Here is a 7,710-nt window from a genome sequence, read left to right as displayed (position 1 = left end):
ATCATTTATTTGAGATTATTTATTTAGTGTTGAATATTGAGAGCCTCAGACAAATTTCTTCTAGCAGATCTTTACACACACACATGGTTCTTTATTTGTTTTTTGTTTTCTTTGGTTTGGTTTTGTATCAATATATATAGAGCACAAAACTTAGCACGCTATCATTTTTGTACAGTACTCAGCATCTCTGGTGTGTGCCTGTCACACCCTCTCTGACCCAGATCTTTTTGAATTTATGGAGTGAGATGCCATGCATTTTACACATAGTAACCATCTTCCTTCTCTCTCCTCCCAGACCCCAAATCTCCTGCTTCTTACCACTGTTGATAAATACTTTATATACACTGATATATGCTGGACCAGAAAATACCTGTCTTTTTTGCTATTAACTTGGCATCTTCAGGCTCCTTCCATGCAGCATATGTCAAATGCCTGAGTGATATTACACCCCAAGGAGAGCCTAAAGCTGATAACTCTACAAACTAAAACTTTATTTTTTCCAAATACCACTATTTGTTGATGACTCTTAAAAACTTTAACCTCCCTGTAGCCCTCCAGGCACCAGCGGTAAAAGAAAGGATGGGGGCATTGTGGAGTGGGGGTGGTGTCCCTCTTTAGAAAGGTTCATTGGAGCAACTCCCATCTGTGTTCTCTGGAAACCAGAATTTCAGTTCTCAAGTTGGAATAGGCAGCTTGTTCCATTAGCAAACATTTCATGAATACACTAGTAGTTCTGGTCTGTAGACTTGTCATAACAAACAGGAAACAGCAGCAGTGGCACAATCTAGTATAACAGCCAGGCTTCTGTCAGTCACCTGGACAGAGAGACATTCTATGTTGTGGTTCTCTCAGGGAACTGAAGATCAACAGAGACTCAAGATGCAAAAACATTGTTCCTGCTGCTTTATTTGTTTGTCATAGTCTGTATTGCCAGATTTCCCTTGGAAATATATAAGGTGTTTGAAACTTTTACTGCTACAAATATATTACTGTTGCTGAGTAATCCTGTACATCATTTTCTCCTCAGAGGGATAGAGATTATTCCAATCCTTTATAGCTATTGCCGCTAATGGTGAAATGGGTAATCCAATATGTGATCAGAGGAGATGCTTTGACCATGTTTCCAAAATAATAAGTTTAAAAACCTGTGAGCTTTAATGGTACTTCAAACTCTTAAAACCACCTCAATAGCAGTTACTTATTCTTACTCTTGTATGTAATAAAATAAAGTTAGTTAAAAAAGGTGAAAACAAGGTGTTTTTGAATGTGTAAGCCTGATGGTTCCTTTGATCAAAATGATAATTATCAAAACTATGATTTCAAGCAAGTTTATAAACTAATGTTTGCAAGATGTGAAGTTCCTATTTTATTATTCCTATTATGTTTGGCTAAAGGCACATGGCATCTAGTTGTAGGGATAAGGAATCACTTATTTTTGGAGAAAGAGTATGAGTGAGTTAGAGAAGTAAAGGACATCATTTCAATCCCCAAGTACATAGAAGTCGGATTGGTAGAACCATCATCATGTTAAACAAGCAGAAATGAGTACTAAGACAGAGCCATTTAGCAATAACATCATTTTTCTCTTATTTGGCTAAACCATATACATCATGCCTAGGGAAATTCTTTTAAAGCAAGGATTTTGCTTTTTAAAGCATGTATGTATGTATGTATGCATGTATGTATGTATGTATGTATGTATGTATGTGTATGTCTATATGTGTATGAGTACATAAGGACATATGTTTATATATTGTACATATATTTATATTTGTATATGTATATATGTATATATTTGTATATATGTGTATGTGGCCACATGTATATATGTGTGTGTGTGTGTGTGTGTGTGTGTATATATGTTTATATATGTGTGTACATATATATATATATGTGTCTGTACGTGTATATATGTAACATACAAGTGCACTCTATTTTCTAATAATATTTCTAAACAATTCTGATGTATACATTAGTACTCAAGAATTTTAAAAGCTGCTTTATAAATTTTGATTCAGGTTAAATTTCAGTTCAGAAAACAGATTCAATAAAGATAATTAATATTTATGCTATCAAATTTCTCAACTATTTCATAAAAACACAAATATTTACTTTAGTTATGTGACTGTATACGTTTTAGCATGAAACATAACTAATTAGCTTTTCCAGCATGTGATATAATTAGAGGATAATACTAGACCTATGTGAGGGAGAAAATATATCAAAGTACTGCAATATGTGATAGATCAGAGTGATAGATAGATAGATAGATAGATACATACATACATACATTCATACATACATACATACATACATACATACATACATGCATATTTACACTGATTAAAGATAAAAGATGATATTGTCTACTTTCCTGTCCATCACCGCTAACCTCTACCCCTCACCTTTTATAGTGATTGTCCCCTCCACATTGATATCCCCTTACTTAATGTCCCAGACAAATAAATATCCTAACTTTTAAAATTGGTTAGAGTGCTAAACCAAGAATTCTCAACTGAGGTACCTCAATAGCTGAGAAAAACATGAAGAAATGTTCAACATACATACTTATCTGAAAAAGGCAAATCAAAATGAACCAGAGATTCTACATTACACCAATCTCAATGACTAAGATAAAAAACTGATGCAGTAGCAGAGTAAGCTAGGATGTAGACAAATGGAACACTCCCTCACTGCTGGTGTTATTAGTACCTGTAGAGCCACTTTGGATAGCAATATGGACGTTCAGAGAAAATTGCAAATAGCTTTACCTGAAGACCCAGCTTTACCACTCACTTCAACACATATACTCAACCTTGATCCACATACAAAAAGGACATGAGGTTGAACAGGTTCACAACAGCCTTACTTACAATAGTCGAATGCTGGGCGCAAGCGTGATTTACCTCAACTCCACTGAGGAATAAATAGAGAAAGTGTGCTATATTTAAACAAAGGAACACTACTAAGGTATTAAAAATGAGGACACCAAGAACTTTGTAGGCAAAGGGATGGTGCTGGAAATTAGTGAAGTAACAGAGATCAAAAAGGACATAACATGGGATGAACTTAGTGACAAATGGATGTTAGCCATAAAGCTCAGAACTCCCATTATTGAGAGCATTTATCACATGAAAGGTAACATGTTAGGAGGCCAGATTGCGAATCCTTGCAAACAACTTAGAAGGGAGAACAAAATAATCAGGGAAGGCAGAGGGACGGAGGGACTTATTTAGAGGTAGAGAATGATGGACAAAGTGGGGGGAGTTGCAACAATGAAAAGAGACAGGAGAGAATTCCAGAGGAAAAGTGTAATAAATGACAATAAACATCAGTGGTTGGTGGTGAACTTGGGTTTCCCCAGGAAAGTCCCAGGTGCCAGGGATGCAAGAGGTTCTGATAAACCTAATGGGATGATGGTAGTTGAAATACCAAGCAGCAAAGAGATAGAACCATTAGAGACTGCCTCCTGTAGCTAGACGTGCCCACCAGTGAAGGAATGGTGATTCCCACACAATTCAATATCTTTATCCTATATACATCCAAGGTCTAAAAAAAGACAAATACAAAAACAGAGCAAAAACTGAAGGAAAGGCCCTTCAGAGACACACCACCATAAGAAACATTTCTTCCACAGACTCTAAATCCTGGCCCTATTCCTGATTTCAAATGTGCTTACAGATAAGACCCTAATATGTTTGCCCTCTGAGGGGCTCTGCCATCACCTGACTGTGACAGATGCAGAAACACCTAAGCATTTGAGAGCACCTGACAGCCACAAAAGAAGAGTTAGGGGAATGCCTTAAGTATCTGGAGGGGATTGCAACCCAATTTGAAGAATAACAGTATCAACTAAATATAACCTTCAGAGCCTCAGGAAATTTTCCACATCCTAGAGTATGCTTTGCCCAGTCGAAGACTTGTGCTACACAAATAGCAGAGTATATGGTGAAGACAACTGCCTCATCTGCCATATGTGTGAAGGGAGGCAATTGGTCCTGTGGAGACTTCATATCCCAGAGAAGGGGGATGTTAGAGGACTAAAGTGGAAGTGCGCATGTAGATGGGGGAGCACCATATTAGAAAAATGAGGAACAGAATAGCTTAGGGGATTCAAGAAAGAAAGACCAGTTTGGGAAATGACATTTGAAATGTAAGCAAATAAATAGATTATTTTACATATATAATGTATATAATTAATATTTTTAAACAGCAGAGATATTCCCATCTGTCTCCTTAAGGACTGTATATTTCATTATCTGTACTATAGCTTTATTGAAAGTTGAAATCCATAAGTACTGTGAGTTTCTAATTATTGAAATTTCACATAGAAACACACAATCAATGTTTTATCTTCTGTCCTTATAGCTTTAAATCTTTAGTTTGACAAAAAACATAATTAAATAAAAAATAGTTTTTATTTCTGTTGCATATGGTTTTCATTCAATGCCTCAAACGTCTCCCAATTTAACTGTACATCTCTGCATTCCCTCCATTGTCATACTCTTCCCACTCTCTTCACATTTGACATTCCTGTTCCTGACAGTGTTCCTCTGCAATCCATAAGTACATTTGTACATCACAAAGTGAGGATAGTCTGGACCACATCCCTTGACTTTTACACTAAACTAATCAAACTGATACAGTGTGGAGAATTAATATTCAGATTAAAGTGAAAATATATCCCATTTTTCTCTTAGGTCCGGATTATCTCATCTATGATGACTTTCACATGATCCATTCATTATCCTGAAAATTACATGCTTTCCTTTTCCAATCTGTAAAAGCACCACATTTTCTTTATGCATTCATTTGTTAAAAAACAACGTTAATATTTCTAAATATTCAAGAGTCTCTATACTAGCATGAATCAACATTTGGATATATTTTCCTCGCATTATATCTTTAGGTGCATACATTTCCATGTTCCTGAAGAAACATCATACTGATTTCCAAAGTTGCTGTTGAAGTTTGCATTCCCACCAGAAGAATATCATTGTTCCCCTCTCCCCATAACACAGCAAACATAAGTTGACTCATGTGTTATAAAACTAAAATTTCTGAAAGGGAGGAAAAAAAATATCAGAATAATTTTGATTTGCATTTCTGTATTGTATAAGGATGATAAATATTTCACTTTCGATTCTTAGTCACTTGAGTTTCTTCACTTTTGAATATTTTGCTTAGACATGTAGCCAAATTTAATTATGTTTTCTTGATATATAGTGTTTTAGTTTTTTCTATTATTATTTATAGAAGCCCGTTTTTGAACATGTACATGGAAATAATGCTTACTATTTTTGAAAATAGCCACTTTAAACTTATTAAGATCAAATTACATAATGCACATATTCAACTCACAGAATTGGCAGATCTGTTTTAACCAAGCGAAATCATAAGGTCGCTTCATGAAGTATCCCTATATAATAAAATATTTTCTATGTACATAACATTGAGGAATAGAGTTCATATATTTTATTCTTTGAGAATTTCCGCCAATGAATTTTGATGATAATCTTTCCATTTATTTTACCCACTCACTCTATTTCTTTGAATCCTAAATTTGTATATCTTCTACATTAAAGTACTGTTTAATAACTCTATTATAAACCCTTACAAATAATTTTTTTATGTACAGCAGTTTTTAGGCCTTTTCACTGCATTCTTGACTGTTGACTGGCTTGAAGCTTTGCAGGAAACCACAGCTGCTATGTGACATGAGGGCAGCACCTCTTGTATCAAGAAGACGCTTTATGTCTGATCCCATCCACAATTTTGGGGACCTATAGTCTCTTTGCAACTTGTTTCAGGATGGCTTTTTAGCCTTGGGGAAGGGGTATAGCATGTATATCCAACTCATCATGGCTGAAATCAATAAAATGTAGACAAATGTAGACAATATAATGAATGAAAGGAAGGGGTCACTCTTGGAAAGTATTAACAGGATCGTCATAACCTCTGGCCATGTTACGTAATGAAAGGTTTGAATTAATAAAATGAAAGAGAAAATCGGAAACATGGAGAAAACACAGATTATTTATATTTACAGTCCAAAATCTAGAATTTTTTTAAAGCATTCGGATTTACTGTGGGGAGCGGGTATAGCGGCAATCCCAAAATGGAGCCCGGGACTGCTGCCGCGTCTCATTAATAGCACCTGAAATTAAGCCATTCCCCATCGTGAGAGCTGCGCAGTCACACCATGACGATATATCAGACCATGTGACGTGGACCTAGGAATGGAGGTCACGCAGACTGGACGGTTGAGGTGGTTGAGGGAGGATATAAGGGAGTGGGCTCGGGGGCTGGATGGAGGCATTGTTCCTGCTTGCAGACAAAAGGGTTCCTGAAAAAACTGCTTTGAGAAGAATGTGTGGTGTCTCTCCTTTCCTGCTGGTCGGGGTTGGAAGTGACAGTAAATACTAGATGTATTTATATACCAATATCAAATCAGCTCATTTTGCATAATTTAAAAAGCTATATACTAAACAATTACAAAGAATCAGGTTTTTAATTTCTCCCACCTGAAATATCATAGGACCACATGTATTCAGTTGAAAAGAAATGAATATACATTTAAATAGCATTTAAAGTGTCTAAGACTATTCAATAAAGTAGACAAAAGGATTGAATACATTAAAATTGTATTTTGAATCTGGTATTATCTAACAATGACAGACAAAATAAGGAGAGAGAATGAGACATGGGGACAATGAGGCAAAAGGGAAGGTAATGAGAGAGGGAGAAAGAGTTACAAACGACTGACACAAAGAGAGGAAGAGAGAGAATTACACACTAATTTACACATATACACACATATTCTCAATAAAATACTTGTGAACAGATTCAAGTCAACATTAAAAATAATCTTCTACCAGATAAGCTTTCTTCAAATCCCAACATAAAAGTTTGATTCGTCCTGGGGAAGCTGCAGATATGGAGGATATAGTTCAACATAATAAAGGCAAGGTACAAGAAGCCCAGCACAAGCATCGTGCTAAAGAGAGAAAAATTCAAAGCAGTTCCACTACAAGCAGGAAGAAGACAAGAATATACACTGGTTTCACAACTATGTATTACAGTATGTGTAATTTTAGCTAGAGCAATATGACAACTGAAGAAGATCCAGGGAATACAAATGAAAAATGAAGAAATGAAAGTGTTCTCATTTGCAGATGTCATACCATTTTAAAAACTCTAAAAATATGTCAGTCTCTTAAGACTGAAAAATACAGTCATAATAGCAGAATATCATACGAACACACAACATTCCTTAGCCTCCTTTATGCCAATCCAAACCATACTGTGAGGAAATATGGGTGAAATTCCCCTCACAATACTCTGAAAATATAAAACGAAATATTGTGGACGAAAGTATTTAAAATACAAAGACCACTATGAATTAGCTAGACGTGATCCTGAATAGAGACAATTTTTCTTTAAAAGATTAAGTTTCTTAAAGCTGAAAATGCATTCATGAAATAGTAGAATTCAAAGTGAACACTCAAAACACGTTATCTTTTTGTTTTCCAATTTCAAACTATGGGCGAGTCATCAGGGAATTATTCCACTTAAACACTCTTAAAATATATATCAAATACCCTAAATTCGCATTGTTAGAAAGAACACTGTGAGTTAGAAGACATATGAAGTAACCATGATACATCCAGATTATACATAAGAACGTTCCACCTGATGTTCTGAAGGACC

This window comes from Rattus norvegicus, chromosome Y, assembly GCF_021556685.1.
Source record: "Rattus norvegicus strain SHRSP/BbbUtx chromosome Y, alternate assembly SHRSP_T2T, whole genome shotgun sequence".
In the NCBI taxonomy this organism is placed as follows: domain Eukaryota; kingdom Metazoa; phylum Chordata; class Mammalia; order Rodentia; family Muridae; genus Rattus; species Rattus norvegicus.
Note: the sequence above shows the minus strand (reverse complement) of the source record.